At 43.3% G+C, this 17,632-nt stretch overlaps 1 protein-coding gene across 2 annotated transcripts in view; it reads left to right on the top strand.

Annotated features, from left to right (window-relative positions):
• The window catches only part of FGGY (FGGY carbohydrate kinase domain containing), a 2,730,916-nt gene that overhangs the window by 2,321,327 nt on the left and 391,957 nt on the right, over positions 1-17,632 (top strand). The window lies entirely within an intron of this gene.

The raw sequence follows: 17,632 nt of genomic DNA, 5'->3' as shown, positions 1-17,632 counted from the left end.
TCCTCACCCCACAGTCTAGCAGCAAGACAGTAAGCATGCTAGAAAACCTGCTTTCATGGTTGACACATATAACTACAGGAGATGGGCCAAAACTTGTGTTCTTATCGCTCTAGAATGCACAAACAAGAGTGGGAGTTTTTAAGCCAGATTAGGAAATCACAAAATATAGCAACATTTCCAATAATACACAGGGCCCCAATGTCAGCCTCCAACTTCTACATACCAAACTACGTTGATAATGGGGTTAAGGGATCATCTCCTTGGGGTTACCGCTGCTCTGGATGCCGCTTGATAATGGGGTACGGGATAATCCCCTTGGGTAGCCCCCTCCAGCAAAGGCAGGCCCTCAACACACTCCTCCCCGGTCTTCTAGGCTCCCTATTTGTAACTACCTTCTTACTTCTTCACACAACGTATCCGCCTAAGCATACTAATGGCATTTACCATCTGCCATCAATATTCCTGTACTCCATGTCTATATACAACTTCTCCCCTTTGGCAACACAGAACCTTAAATACAACTGCTATGACCTTTGTGGCATCAGGTCATATGTGCATACCTATCAGATAAAATCAGAAGGTACATTCCTACCCGACAGTTGCGCTCGGCGGACCGAAATCTGCTTTGTATTCCAAGCATGAAATGTGTGAAGAAGGGAGATCATAGATTCTCTGTCTATGGGCCCAGAGCCTGGAATAAATTATCTAGAGAAATTTGTGACATCAATAGCCTCTCGGTCTTCCGGAGGGCTTTAAAGACTCATTTGTTCTGCTAGGCCTTGACAGAACTATTCCTTCTTCTTTGCTATGCAATCCTCATATGATCTAGTGGATCTCTTATAGACACATGATTAAATGAAACATCTGCGCCCAGGCACGATTCAGTTCGTTTAGGTGCGCGATACAAATACCACAATACAATACAATACAATGTGTCTTTGAACCCCACTCTGCCGTGGATAGCTGCCATTGGTTCCACCAGACCCAATTATTGGGAGGAGGCTTCATCTGTGGCTGAGAAATAGCTTTATTCCTCCGTGGCTGTGCGTTTGTTATTGGTATGCAGTCAGACCCTTTTGTGAAAGGGTTGGACTTAGCCATGCCAATTTCCTCTTTGGTGTTGTGGTGTTGATATTTTCCTCTGTGGGGGAACACACCTAATTGATTTCCACTGTGTGGTGTCAGTGCTGATGTGATTAAGGATCGCTCCCTCCATGGGGCCCTGGCGAGGGAGTCTCTTGTTGGTCACCGCCTGGGCTTCATTAACCAGGCTAGGGCCACCAGCAGGTGCCTACCACCTTGGCCCTTGATGGGCCCTCACTGATGCTACGCTGCCTGACTAGCCCCAGGTGGGCGGAGGCCTTACAGACCCCCTCATCATTTTAGGAAGTCTTGTACGCGCAGCCCTGACCAGCGGAGTTCTTCTTGATCTTCATAGCCTGACCCCTCAAACCCTACGGCAGGCTGACCTACCCGGCAGGCCACTACCATCTTCTGGCCAGGCATCCCTCTGTGCATGGGCCTGCGCTGCTTTCTCCCCAGGCTAAATCACACACATGGTCCGTGAGGGATGACTTTCTGTGTCTGCATGCTTGTGAGGCTGATGGCTCCGGGTCGCTCTTGACATGCCGCACACTGCCAGGTTCCAGCAAGGGCACCCAGCACACATTGCCTGCCCCAACAGTATCTTCCAGCTCTCAGGGGGCGAATCCAGGGTCGGATTGAGCCATTAAATTGTTTTGGGCACCAATGAAAAAGTGGCCATCGCAGCAAATGGCTATTCATCCCTTTTTTAAAGAACATGTATTCAGCAACACTGGTCAAAAGTACATCAAAGTGGCCCATGGCCAAGAAAGTGGCCTGCTTTGATCAAGAAAACTGGTCCCACCCCACCATTGTGTGCTTTTAGTTCAGCCTTGGGCATATTGCCCTATCGGTCAGTCTGAGCCTGGATGAATATAGGTCATAGGCTCCAGGGAGCTTTTTCGTCTGTCCTCTGCCATGGTGGCCGACCAGTCCATTGTCCCAGGGCAGGTTAGACCTACCTATTTTCCTGAAGACTCCATATGTCCCCCATAGGATGGACACGCTGGCACATAATCTGAAGCCTTCTCACTTAGAGGCTCTTATGTCGTTGTTCACCAGATCCTTTTCCACCGCTGGCACTGCGGATGTGTCAGGCTCATTCCAAGAAGGCGGCCGGTGGTGTACGGCCGCTCATCCCAAGAAGGTGTCTGGACATGCACAGCCTACCATTTCCAATTCAGGTTCGCTCCAGCTGAGACACCGCTCCACAGCCATATCAGGACATCAGTGCATCCCTGCGGTGCGCCTTAATTTCCTAAATCCTTGCCCCTTGGTGCTTCTCACTGCTTTTCTTTTGTATTTCTTCCTATTGCTCTACCGAGTCATTGGAGACACTTTCGCTTCAGACCAGCTGTTTTCCCTTCCTTGCTATCTTGCATTCTGGGAGTAACTTCACCAAAATGCCAGGGGTAGTGGAAGTGACATCACATGACCTCTGATGACATCAGCAGAAGTGATGTCATGTGCCCCACCCCAAAATGACATCACAGGAAGTAATGGAACACATTTCACCCATTGACAAAACAGGAAGTGGCATCACAAAGCATTGTTCCTAAGTAGACTACAAAAATATGGTTACGATATCACTATAATGTGACATACATTCTATACAAGAATGAATCACCATATGTATCGTTAATGTCAGTGTGTATAGGTGCATATGACCAAATTACTGTAAATGCAAGCAGATGTCCACGACCAAATGATAAGGATATGCTTACGCTTATGCGCTTTACATAGAACACATATGCATACAATATCACCCAACCTGTGTTGGTACTCATTTATCGACCTCAGAAGGATGAAAGGCTGAGTTGTGGTGTTTAAGAACAGACTAAATCAGTGTGCCTGAAATAAACCTTTAATGAGTCTAGCAATTATTGTGTAAAATTCCAGAAAGACAAATTATTTGGTATTCGTATTCTGTCTTATTTAGGGTCACTGCTCAAAGTGTTACACTTGTGGAACTACCTCTTTTTTTTTAAGAGGCCTTAAAAGAAAGCCTGCCACTCCAGAAAGAAATAGCCACATGGCACTGGCCACAGCCCAGGAGCTTACATCCCCCAAAATAATTTTAAAAAAACATTTTTGGGGGGGTAGCAAGGGAGATCACAGGGGTAGCAAGGGAGACCTCAGGGGTCGCACCTGTGACCGACAAATGACGTCCATGCTTGCGCTCCTCCATTTCTGTCTTCCTTCTTCAGCTGTTTGTGGATTGGACGCTGTTCTTCCTGATGCAACTTGGGTCGTTCCAGAATCATCTTTCTGGGTTTTTCCCCTTGGGGGATTTTCCCTGATTTCAGGTTGCTATCTCTGGGAGCTGCCTCTCTGGTTTGATAGAGTTCAGATAGAGTGGCTTCCTCCAAAGGTAAGCGCCCAGAGACATGGCTAAGATTGGCCATTGACACTTAATGATCAGATGACAATGGCACAATCGCGCAGAAAAAGTTAAATCCTCCCTTTGAACTACAATAAATGCAGGCAAAGCATGCACTAAATGCTGATCACCTTATCTGGAGTGCAATGAACCTTAGACTAGCAAATGGAACGTTAGTTCTCATTGAAAATCTAACTTCTAGCAGGTATCTGAGTGGAATGTTTAGAATGCATAAGTTACTAACAGTTCTACATTTTACCAGCTTTTTGTTTTAAACTGGGAATTTTGGTTGTGCACTTTTGTTCGCCCAAAATACGCCCTGATCGCTCAGGGACACAGACTGGCAGGGGTGTAGGGAAGGAGGTGTTGGAGCACCATAAAATGGAGTTGAAGAGGAGAGAGAAGGGAGTGACAATCCATTCAAGTGTGATGTCCTTGAAGCCCTGGTAGGGGATGGCTAAAAAGGGTGGGAAGGAATGGTCAACAATATACAAGACTGCCGAATGGTTGAATAGGATGAGAATGGAATAGAGGTGAAAATGGTGAGCAGTGGCCTGGAGGTTTGAGATGTGGGTTGAGAGTGGGTCCAGTGGAGTGTTTGCTCTGGAAGCCTGAGTTGCACAGTGAGTGGTACTCTAGGTAGTTGACAACTCAGTTGAAGACATCTTTTGAAGATTTTGGTGTGATGAGGTAAGTGGGCAAAAGGACCACAGAAAGAGGGATTGTTGGGGTCTGCTGTAAGTGTCTTAATTATGGCGCTGACAGTGGTTACCTTATAGTAGGCAAGGAAAATGGCACTTGATAGGGAGTGATCAAAAATAGAGGTGGTAGTTAGGAGCATGATGCGGCTGAATAGTTTTTGATTAATTGTGGTGCAAAAGGGTCAATGGGAATACAGGATTACAGAGTAGAATGGGTAGGCTGTCCGAGGGGGGTATGAGGAGAAAGTGGGATCGGTAGATGGTAGAAGGTGGTGCCAAGGGCAGACAGGGAAGGAGAGACAGGAAGATGCAAAGAGCGTCTCCTAATTTAGTGATCTTAGAGGAAAGGCAACATCCTTAGCAGAAAGAGAAGGGCATGTGGAGCTGCTTTTGGGAGGAGAGTGTATGGTCTTGGGGGTCATGGAGAGTTTGCAGAGGTGATAGAGAACAGTGGATATAAGGTTAGTGTAGTGTTAGGAATTATCACAGTTAAGAGACGTTTTGAGGGCATGGAGAGACTCTTTGTAGGCATTGAGGTGCTGCCGGAGTGATCCTTGCACCAACAATGAAGGTGGCGACAGATGTTGTCTTCAGCTGTTAGAGATCAGAAGAGATCCATGCTTGTAGATGGTGGCACGAGAGGATGAAAGCACACACAGGAAAGTGTGTGTAATAGGAGGGGGCAAGTGAAGAATTGAATTTGTCAAAGGCAAGTTCAATTCAGAGGGCAAGTTGAGGAGCGATTGTTTGGAGGGAAGAGTCACCTTAGAGTAGGTATGGGGCGATAGAGTTAGGTTTCAACCTCCTTTTGGTGATGCGTAAGGAGGGGTCGGGCAGAGTTGAAATGGAAATAGTGATAGTTATTGATCAGTGAGTGATCAGTGAGAGAGGGGTTGGTGGAGGGAGATGAGTTGAGTTTAGAGGATAGAAAGATGGGAACATGATGAATAGCAAAAAGTGTAATTGGTACTGGGATGGATCAGAGGAGAGGGTGGCGTTGGGTTAAATGTAGATAACAGAGAACATGAGTGAAATGGCGAGTGTACTGGAATCCCCTCGCACAGTATACTTAATGAGTCGGTGTACTTGTGGGATGTAAGCACCCAGCATCCCTGGAGAGTGAAGTTGATACTAGTGTACAACTTTTCTCCGAAGTAAAAGTGAAGAGGTTTTGTCCAGTATTTCGCATACCCCACTCAGAAATGACACTGCTTTCTACAAGCTGCCTTTCTAGGCCTGGAAAAAGCAGCTGGTGGACATGCTTTTATCAGATCCCTCCCAGTGGCCTTTTCATGCCCCTTTCATGTTCTCTAATTAACAGTGTTATTACAGGGTGAGAGCAGGTTTTCCACCCATGTTGATCCCAGGCAATCCCCAGGCAGAGACAGCCGTGTCATCCAGATAACTTCTAGTAACCTCGAGTCAGCTGACTCTCTGGCACAAAGGGGATGTGTGAGCTGGCTCACGCTGATACAAGCGAGGGGCCCACAAAGACAGGACTATCCAAGTCAGCTGTCGTGAGTCTGAGAGGAGGGGCGCACGAGAAACACCGGGCCACAATTGCTGGTTCCCTCACATCCTATTCGACGGATTGCTGATCACTGCAGATGTAATAGCAGAAGCATGCGGAGCGTCAGTAATAAAAAACACAAGCTGCTGCTGCTGCGGCATGGCATTGGTCAGGCTTGCAAAGAAAAAGGACTTGGTTTGAAGAGCAGCAGTGACCCTCTGGGAGGTTTCTACAGGAGCCATCTTGGGCATCTTTGGTGGGAGGTTGGTTTCATTAAATGGGATAAGATGTCAGACCCTCTGTTGTATGAAGAAAAGCATTTTCTGGATTTTGTTATAACCAGCAGTTTTGTTTTTGTAGGCAATTTATATAAAAATACGGTTTCTTACACATTGGTTTAGTAGTTTTGTCCTTTTCCGAATCCAAACCGCATGAAATACGAATTCTCTAACTCCAATGTGTCTCATTATGAGTACGGCAGTAACCCTGACGGTGCTACCGGCGGTAACCCTCACGGTGCTTCTGGCGGCTTGCCGCCGGACTCGTGACATTTTACCGGCACCTAGCTTTCCGGTGCCACCAGGACATTACAAGTCCTGTCGGACCGGCAAGGTAGGTGTGTGTAAATGTTGTTCTGCGTTACCAAGGAGTCCCATAGGATTCCACGGGAATGGGTGCACAGAAGCGCCAGCACCATTGCGAATAGTGCCGGTGCTTCCGTAAAGAGTCTGCCAGTTTTGGCCACTGTGCTCGGCAGGGTCAGACCTGTCGGGCGCAGCAGCCCCAGCAGGCAAACTTGCAATTTGCCATTCCTGAAACAAGGGTGCCAGTAAGCTTAGCAGCACCCTTCTTTCCGGACCAGCAAAGTCATAATGAGGCCCATTTGTCTTCTGAACACCATATTTCAGGCATTTGTTCACTCGTTTTAGTAGTTGAACCCACATTTTATTCAATAACATTCGTTGAGAAGCCCGATGGGAGCCGCCCACAGTGCTCTCCTGTTCAGTGGCGGATCCAGACTCTTTTGACTGGGGTGGCCCAAGTGGGGCACTGACTTATGCAGGGGTGGCATGAAGCACGAGCGCACATACACATAATGATCCTAGTTTAGGATAATGGGGTGGCACCTTGGGTGGCCAATCAGATTCCAGGGGTAGCACATGCCAGCTCAGGCCACTCCCTGGACATGCCACTGCTCCTGTTGCTTGTACCCACTTTCTGCTCACAGATTCCGTATAGAGAAGGGGGAACACTAGTCTTGGAACACTTCAAGCAGTTTGATGCATTTAATTCTACTCTTTACATCTGGGATGCAGAAGCACTCAACTATTTGGAAAGGTGCAACACCAAGGCGGGTGGTGGAATCATAAAATTTGGGGGGTTGCTACCAACCCTTAAATCCGTAACTAAAGACACGAATTGTAAATGCTTACATTTTATAACATTCCCTAAACAAACTTATTCAATAATGTAAGAGAATTTATTACGGTGTTTTTTTCCTTCTGGTTGTTACAATAACCTGTTTCCTTTAGTAGTGTCAATGCTCTGGAAAGCTGTAAAGTGGGGACGTTTCCTTACCCATATAGTTTAGAACTGCCCAATTTACGTTAGGTGTACCTAAAGAAAATGTTAAGGCCTGTGCAAATTATACATGCAGGCATTTCCACTGTACACTATGTCCATGTTGCTTGTGTAAAAAAAAAAGACTATCATGAGGATATATGCCAGCAAAGGCCCTCTTTTCAATTAGGTGTGCTCAACGAAAATGGAGTCCAACCCAAATAATATATGACAGCACTGCCATTGTAAAACATTTTCATGCAGCTTGTGCCCAAGACCATCATGGGTTTTGCCTCAACAATATATTCCATTGCAAAACATTGTTTTGCTACTTGTACCCAAAGACTGTCATGAGTCGTGCCTCAAAAATATACACCATTTTAAATCATGTTTATGCTGCTTGTGCCCAGCAGTGACAAATGTATGCCACTGTTAAACGTTTGCATATTGCTGAGTGTTAATCACAGAGAAGGAACAGTGATAAAGAGATGGATAGTGAGTGAGTGGTGGAATGATTGCACATGCTACATGAAACATCATAATGAAAAAGAAATTACATAGATTGGTAACTTCAGTATTGGGGTTTTATTTAAAATAAGTGACACTCTTTACTCACTCTTTACGCACCACATAATTTGGTGCACTAAATTGCAGTGGAAAAACAAAAGAAAGAAGAACATTAAAGAGGGAATGGAGAAAGTATGCCTTCCTACCATATACAAAAAGTGTTTAAATTTTTTTTGGGGGTTACAACTTCTTATGCCCTGCAACCTATTTGTTCTCCTGTTTGGCCGTGTCGCGTTGGTGTGAAAAGGTTTGGAGGAACCAAAGCCCCTACCTCCGTGGATAAGTATCTTGGTTTTTGTTTTCACACAAAATAACTGCGCCACAAAAAAGTCTTTTTCAAAGAGTTGTATTGAAATGGTTTAGATAATTATAGATATAGAAATGTTTTTGAGTGCCCTGTTTGACAAGTCTTTCGGCTTCACAAGAGCCTTTATAAAAAAATAGAGCATATGTTCAATTCACATTTCTTTCCATAAGTGCACAAAATAGAGAGTAAGTATACACACGTGCATGTAGTCAATTACATACGTTCGGACAGACAGAAAGGAAGGGGGAAAGGGTTGGATCGATTGGGTTCAACATAAAAGGATACAAGAAAAGAAAAGCGAAAAAATGGAATGATAACATTTTATTAGAAATGGGTCATTTGCAATTCCTTTTGGACATTTAGTTAATCCATTATTTAAAGACTGTTCACTTTATGATAAATGATTTGATAATGCATAACTCTTAGTTGATAGATATATGCTCTTCCAATTGCAGGCGTAACTTACATTCAACACAGATAATTCACATAATGCATTAAATTGTACATTATTAACATGGATGTGCTTGTGAATGTAGGAATAAATTATTGTTTTACCCGGTCTGGTAGTTAATCACGTAATGGATATATTCCACCTTACTTCCTAAAAATTCACGGGTTATAATCCCACCTGAAATATGTTTGGTCAATGTCATATACGGTAACGTGACATTGTAAACCACTAAGAATTCTACGAACCGATCATGGTAACTGAAATCTCTGTATTTTACATGTTTTTAATTCTTAGTGTGCACTAAAACTAGTAATTATTGCATCGCTTCATGTTATTATGTACGTACAGATTATCAGATGGTTACCCAGGAGCTACCTGTTAGTGGCGCCAATAAACTGCCTTTTAATTTAGTCCTTGTTGCGATACTTACTTTTTGATTGCAGTTCCTAATCCATGCGCCTATGTTCATTCATAATAGTAAGCCAGTATAGGAGATAAAATGGTTGGTGTTTCCCATCCCAAATGGTCCCCCAGAGGTTACAGCGTCCCCTGTAAGGGCTTACCTAAAAAGTGTAAATTCCGATCTCTGCGCATCGGGTGTGCAGTCCCAAACGCTGGCACGGTAGAACGGTCTTTGTGGGTCCTAGCATTGCCAAGGCAACAGGGGAAGTCCTTCCTCTGTTGCCATAAACATCATATGGTCGCCATCTTGGAAGGGCCAAGTTTGCCTTGTGCCTTCCCATGAAAGTATAATTGCGTGGTCCTAAAATATAAAATATCATACAACCCAGTCTCTTATATGGTGTGAAGTTAGTGTAATGTTAGCCTGATATTGACATTTGAAACATATAACCGAAACAATATATCGTTCAGTTGCCACTTGCTTTTCTCAAGTAATGGATGGCTTGGTGTTACTCTGATTTGGCGGACCTTATAGTGTTAGGTAGAATAAACTGTAATCTGAAAAGATTACTAATTGTAAATGAAGGCTCCTAATGTCCATCTGGCTATTCTTCCACTTATAAAGTAAAGTTATTAGACATGAGGGTATCGTACTGCGACTAATCACTTTAACCCCGTATTAGACCGCTTAATATTTGTCTGATTTGATCGACATAATGTTATTTCAGTACATTTATCTGAAATACATGGTAAATCCTGGTAACTGTCCTGAAATTAAGAAATTAAGAATGTTTTCCTCGTAGAGTCTGGTGATCATGCTCGTGACACTGGTCAACATAGTATGATGGACACTTCCTAGAGCAGTTATACTTACGAAGTCCCTTGCAGGAACCCCTGGCTCCCCATTATGTAATGTTTTGCTTTGTAAGGCATGTTTCTTCAATCAGTTGTGGCCAAATAATAAGTGCAGTTGATACCTATAAGCAACCAAGTACATGGACACAATACAAGAGCAAAAGGGAACTTCAGAAACAGTCAAATCTCCTCCCCTGATACTCACAATTCCATTCCTGCGAGAAAAAAAAATACTTTTGACGGATGTCAGGCCACAAAGTTTACAGAGCACGCCGGGCCGTCAGGCATCTGGGCGCTAACACAAATTTAGGTTACAGGTACATAAGGAGAAAGATAAAAGAACAGTAAAAAAACAATATACAGTGAACAATTTACAGATTACAGGCATATAAAATGTGTAGGAGGAGGTACAGCTATATACATTTATACAGTTCGTGGGTGAGGACATCAGTGGTCACTTGCGTTCAATCATTGTTTAACATTGGTCTTGAAGGCAGAGAGGGAAGGTGAAGCTCTTAAGGAGTCTGGCATTGCCACTCAAAAGCACCTGCTTATTAAACCTTTATCTATTGAGAATGCTAGCATTGCCCTATGAAACACTTTTCCATAATGCCTGTGACCAGCTATATGCCAGTTTTGCCTTTGAGAGACACTTTCATGATGGTATCAAACATATGCCAGCACGGAGAGGACATTGGGTAGGGAAATACCAGCCGACATATGGAACTACTGCTGTGAAATGATGAAGAAAGGGGCTGTCAACACTAAAAGTTGATTCACTTTAAGTTTTTACATCAATGATATTATACCCCGGCTCAGCTGAAAGAATACTTTCCCCATAGATCGGGGGCCTGCATCAGATGCGGGCGTGAGGAGGCGGGGTTTCTGCATGTGGCTTGGGAATGTGCAGAGTTGGAGCACTTCTGGGCGAAGGTGTTTGTGGTAGTCGGTGACATTTTGGGGTGACAGCTCACACCTGACCTCATGCTTACTGGGGTATACCAAACGAATACCTATGGATACCAGGAGGTTGACGAGCCTCCTTCTGATCCTGGATAAGCGCCGTGTGGCCATGGGGTGGGGTAGGAAGCGGGGCCCGACGATCGCCCATTGGACTGAGGATGTTTTGTACTGTCATGATATGGAAACGAGATGGGGCACAATGAAAGGGAAGTGTTGGGGCGATAGGCAGATGTGGGATAGTTATATGTTATATCTTCTCTAGCAGCCATGTGGAGGGGACTCGGCCCTTTTGTCGTAGGGATATTGGCCTTGACTCACCCTGTGGGGGGTAGCTCGCCTATTGACTGGAGGTCCATTTATGAACTGCGGAGAGGGGAACTGCGGATGGGCTTGTCCCTTACCGTATGTTGGACCCGGACTACCGACTGGCAGGGTGTATCTATTTTTGGATATCATCCTCTCCTTCCACATTTCTGTACCTGGAATGGTATGTTGTGTCATGATTCCATGCCTTTGTGAATGCACCGGGGGGGGTAGGGGTTGGTGGGAGGGTTTGTGGGAAGTTTGTATTGTTGAGTAAAATGCCAATAAAGAAAGTTTAAAAAAATAAAAAAATATGCCAGCACTGCCAACATGAAGCACATGGTGATGGTGCCAATGTCTAAAAATAATGCCAGCATTGCCTTTAAAACATGTTTTCATGTTTCCTGTGATGAAGTATATGCCTGTATTGCCATTGTAAAATACTTTCATGATAGTGTCCTGTTCATGTTTGCTAGTACTGCAAATGTAAATCAAATGTTCATGTCAACTGTGTCTCTAACATATTACAGCAGTGGCTTTTAAAATACTTTACGGTACCTGTGCCCAAACATATGCCAATATTACCACTATAAAACACTTTCACAATGATGTCCAGAATATATGTCAGATTGCCTCTGTAAATTCCATTCAAGGACCAGGCTCCCATAATTCATGGTGCCGGTGCCACACATCATAACATTCAGTCACATACATTCTTTATAGCTATTGCGTGCACGCATGCATACACTATAAAAAAAGATCCTCTTTAATGTGGTGTTTCCAGACTCCTCACATTCTCCGCTCTAAGGCTCCAGTCAACCACACCAGTAATGCTGGTGGTAGAGGCTGTCCCGTGCAGGTCATTGGAGGGGGTTTGAATAAATAAAGGCATACACTAGAGATGTCCTGACCAGTTGGGCGCATAGATTCAGGGGAGGAATGCTAGCAGGCCTTTATATAAAAGTACATAAAGACAAATGTAGTACTTCATAGATGACATGCGACAGCCAGTCACTGCTCTCCTCCTAGCTCTAGCCTGAATCAAAGTACAGGGCTTGGGGATTGGGAAAGGCACCACGGACCGTCTTACGATGCTTGGGTTTCATGCATTGTAGTTGCAAAGCATGTGGGAACGTGCACGATCAGAACTGCAAACTGCAATTCTAATGTAAGTCAGGGTCTAAGCAAGCAGAAGGGCTGGCTGAAGATGGATGGTTGTTTGTAGCGGTCCACTTCAAAGTGATATTTGGGGTTGCTTTGTCTACACCTGGTTAAACTGTCTGAGGCAGCTGTTTGATGTGTAGAATATCAGTGCACATTTGCACACTCACGTTTAAAGTACACTCATCAATTTCAATAGAAGTTAAATATGGTCGAAAATGGAAAACAATGAATGTTGCATTGATGAGTTTATGTAAATAATAGCAACGTGATCGTATATGATGGTATTGTGTTGAAAGTTTTATTTATTGCCTCTTTTGTACATGTTATGTTTTTATGTATACTGTGCATTTATATGTATGATACGTATGTCTATGTAATTTTAATTTGTAAAAGTCTTAATTGACTAAATACAAATAGATGAATATAAAAAAGAAGAACAGTGTGTTAAATGGAAAAGAAAGAAGTGCAGTTACGCACCAACCTATGCTTTAAGTGGGGTGGGGCTCAACCTGGGATGGTCTTAAAATCACTTCCTCGCTTGAGCTTGGCTAAGGCTCATTGACCCATTTCAATTAATCCCACACTGTGTGTCTTTCTCCAACTTCGTTTTCCTAGTTCTCCATTCGTCTCACTTTCTATGTGTATCTAACTCGTTGTGTCTCATTCTCTATTTGTGTTCATTTCTGTATGTCTCACTCCTCACACTCTTACGTCAGTTATGTTCTCACACTCTCTTTAACTCTTTCTGCAGTCTGGCCTTATGCTGTACTGAAACAGCTCAGTGTTTCCAACAAAAATTTCAGTATAATGGTTTACTGTTAAGTCAATACGTTTACATTTGATTCTGTCTGCCTAATGCAACCATGTCACAACGATGCAAATCAATCACAGACTGATTTTTACCTGTTTTGACACTAATATTTTTATGTATAAGTGATAGGTTTTGAGAACTCCCGATTTTTGCAGGCAATGCACATTGATTTTACCTTATTTGCCAAGGATCACAAAATTTAGTTAAGCAGGGTTTCTGGGAATGTTTTGCACTAATCTCCTGTTGTTATTAGGCATTGTGTTAAGAACATTTGAATATCCATATACATTGAGACTTTCTATTTTTGCGTGTCATACAAACATATATCAAAGCTTTAAACTAAACATTAAAAGGGAAATTGTATTATTGCTCGTTTTCATTGTCCAATAATAAGGATTTTGGTAGGTAACTGGAGCCGTGTGTGGGGTTTTCAGTCCAAAACATTCCAACTTCAATTGCTTAAATATTTACACATTAGAAAAGGCACGGCCAATGACAAAGACACATGTTAAAAAAGTAATTGCCCAGGCATTCCAAATCAACCCGTGCTCTCTCAAGGGACCCCCAAGCGAAACCGATGATGCCCACTTAGCGAAATGGTGTTCCGCAGCTACTGCGCTGAGAGCTCTGCCTGTCTGTTGGTCTGCAGCTGGGCCCCGAAGGAGATATTATGGGCCCTGCATGGGGTGGAGCGAGGTGGAGGGAGAGTGCACTGCTTTCCCCTGCAAAGGCTGCAGGAGTCCTTCATCTCGGTCGTTTAATTTTCACCTCACACACATAGTTGGTTATCTGTACGATCTTTCAAGCTTTGAAGTGCAGGTACTGAGTACCGGGTATGACCGGCTGATTTAAAGCACGTAGTAGATTATAATGGAGATGCCTCCCAATGTAAACTCTTATGCGTGATTTCCATGGTTTTATCAATGAGGTCACCATGAACTTAATCTCCGGGCATTCTCGCTGCTGCATAAGAAAGGGCTGAAAGCAGAGTAAACATGTCTATGATCATTTAACACCATCTAAAAAGCTTGTCTTTGTCCGGCAAGTACACATTTAAAGTAGCACAGCCATTAGTTTGTGAAGACTGATGCTCCCTTGGGTAAATGTGCGTAACATCAGACCTACCTTGGGGCCTCATTCTGTGGTAAAATCCTAGATAAAGCAGTGTAGTGGGGGTGAGTGGTTGCCGGTTATCATGGGGCAGGTTTATTGACATTTGCACAGCAGGACAAAAAAGGCAGCCATTGAGGAGCTGAGACCCTAAATGAGGACTTAAACAGCTATTAAGCTTTCTTTGTCAGAGACATAGAGGGGCCCGTAAGGTGAGGAGGCCCATTTCGAGTAAAACAGTTGAAAATCCCTGACGCTGGATCTGGGAATGCACTTTACTTAAAGGAGCATAGTTAGTCAGTAATATTGGGGGAGGTGTGAATCAGATTTTTCCCAAAAAGCTATGAGCTGTGGCACACTAAAAAGGAGAACGCAGCTATTTGGGAATCGTCCCCTTGTTATATACTTTTAAATGAAACAATAGCTATATTTTACTATGTATGACATCACTGCCTTTCACATCTTCAGATGTGCCTACGTTCAGGGGATTTGTCTCAGTGACAATCACATTTTTGAATGCCTCCCACCCAAAATCTGTATTGCACTTTCCAAGTACCCTGCGACCAACTTACACTTACCGAAAAAACAATGTAGTATTGTTTATTTCCTTTAATCTACCAATCACAATTGATGTGGCCACGCGTACAATAAGAGTCACTTCAGCCAGCAGCATGTGCTATTGAAATGGTGAATAGTCATATCATTTACATTGCAACAACGTATTATGTTAAGCCACACATGAGTGAGTCACTGTGGAGTCCCGACCAAAAAGAGAGAGACGGTGTGGTCCAGCAAACCTGTGACGCGTCATCTGTCGGCTCTCCGACTGAATTAACTAATGTCATTGAAAATCGTTCAGCTATCGACTCTTTGTCGAGGTCCATTGACGAGGAGGTCTCTCACAAAGAGGCTACAGTTCATCATACTTTAAGGGAGGTCGCCGAACGAATTCGGTGGACTTCACCTACAGTTTCAGCACTTAATATGGTTCTTAGTTCCTTTGTTAATTTATATGACAATATTTGGAGCGAAGTTAAGTCACATACTATGATTTTAAGTGCAATTAATGTTAAATTAGAGGGTATGGAAACAAATTATAGACTAAATCATCCACTGGGTCCTTGTCCCGTGTTGGGTTTACCCGGAGAACCGTTGCAAGGTGTTCTTAACACTGCCTCTATTGTTATAAATGAAAAATCGGTTGAAGAAGTGCCCATGGATGCACCCTCTCAAGCCCATTATGAAGGGTCTGAGGGAGATGCAGTTAACGATGATGGAAGGAATAATGTGGTCGAATCTATTGCTGCTCAAAATGAACAATTAATGCTAAGTACAAGGGGGGGAGATTAAATCTAAAAGATGTAATGGCCACAATTTCTAAACAGAAAAAGCATAAACATCTAAAATTGATAAACATAAAAAAGATTCTCATCCCGAAATTTCACAAGAAATGTCACTACAGTGGAGTCCATAAGTGGAGTACGCAATGCAAAGAAACAAGTGCCATGATTAATGACCCCAGTAACAGAATAAAGTATTTGAGAATCAAATTCAAATACAAAGGTACAATGTGACGACAGATTAGGATCTGAGCGATCACATGTCTTCAACTGATGACGGTGCAGACGACTCCACCACAGAGGTGTTAAGTCTCTAATAAAAATCCTGTCCAACGTTAGATACAGGGGCACATACAGATTATTTTTTTGGTCACCCAATTACGAGGGAGCAAACAGAGCAACACATTCCAAACAGTATTGATACCATGCAAAGTCTTCCTGGTTTGGCTATCGTGACAGATCCAGGGTTGCCTATGCTCTCTGAGTTTACAACTGCCTTCCCTAATGTGAAGAGCTGTTCCGCACCTACACTCTCTTCTTTATGTGTTGGTGTGAATGGCATCTTGAACAAACTGTACCTACCAGACAGTATGAGGGCTTACCAGCCAACTGTTCCACCCCACAGTGATTATAAATGGAAGGAGACCTGTAGTCATGCTCCCAATGTTCGGATAGGTGGGACGGCAATGAACACAGGCCAATTAGCAACATTTTTGAGAAAGACCACAACAAAGCCTACAGTATTTTAAGTCATGCTAGCTACACTGGTGCACTATAGAGGGGGGCTTCAAATGATAATATAACAGTGCACAATAAAGCTACGATCCTCCAGGAAAGTAATACCCATCTAAGACAACCGTGGCCGAACAAACTACAGTTGACTAATTTGCTAGGAGATAACTTTTCGGTGTGCCTGAATAGAAGCAATGTGCTACTGATTTTTTCAGAAATGTTAAGCCTGAGTTAATTGACTTCTTTGGACCTAGATAGATTACAATTTCCAGATTGGAGAAAAACTGATCTGTATCCTTCATTTTGGGTCCAGTGATTCAGTTAGTTTACTCAGAGCGGTTGAAATTAAACGACTTTGGCTTTAATATCTAAAATTGGAAAGAACAAGAAGTAGAAGCAGTTGGGCCCAATAGCGGGGGCGGGTCCAACATTGTCTTGAATACAGCTGCCACCCGATCCAGAGAAGTGAAAGAATGCTTTGACTACAAGAATGCAAATAAAATAGACTGGTCAGTTCTTACATCAACTTTGTGGAGAAGAACCAACCCATGAATCACTTTAAGGGATGGCCTCCTTACTAATAACGTTCAATTAAATATATTGTGGAATTCTAGGGGCAGTTCTCATTTATTCTATAATGTCACAGTAACGTCTTTATTGAAAGAATCTAATTGTGTGGTTCTACAAGTAACTAGGCTCACTGTTGCTCCAGTGATTGATAGCTTTCAGGTCTTCTCTCAGTCAGCTAAGCCCAGTCATGGGGGCAGGGCCTTGGGGGGACTGATCATTGCTATCAGATCCGCTTTTGGATTCCTTGTTGAGGAGATCCCACACCTTCCTTTTGGTGCTATGGCGGTTGTGTTATCTAGGTCAGGTGATTCGCTAAATCTGTTGCTGATTAATATATATTGCATGAGTGGGTGGGAGACTTGCTAAATGTTATCTTGACATGTATTCATTGCTGGCAGATTAAGGTTTAGAATGGTAACATTAATCTAGTAGGCTACATGAACACCAACTGTTTTCCTCCCGACCTGGAGGGGGAGCTTTGGGAAAATATTCCTGACATGGTGACCCCTGACTTTAAACTGAATCTGGTAGGACATGGTACATCGCCATGGTATCAATTGGGTTTCAGACCTCTCACGCTAGAGTACAGGGTGAGGAACTATGTCAACCAACCTGACATAGAGGTGAGAGTAAATCAATTTTGGACGATATATTAGTTGATCATCTTCCGTTTGATTGCTGTATCAACCTTCAGATCCTGGAAAATACATGGATTGATCATTGCATAATAAAGGCTAACTTCCATATGATGTTGAATGCTCAAACACAAGGCAGCCCAATTAATCTTAGAATAAATGGAGGAAGGAATTCTATTTGTTGTCCC

This window comes from Ambystoma mexicanum, chromosome 1q, assembly GCF_040938575.1.
Source record: "Ambystoma mexicanum isolate Mex_15411 chromosome 1q, UKY_AmexF1_1, whole genome shotgun sequence".
NCBI lineage: Eukaryota > Metazoa > Chordata > Amphibia > Caudata > Ambystomatidae > Ambystoma > Ambystoma mexicanum.
Note: the sequence above shows the minus strand (reverse complement) of the source record. Positions and strands in the feature narration are given on the sequence as shown.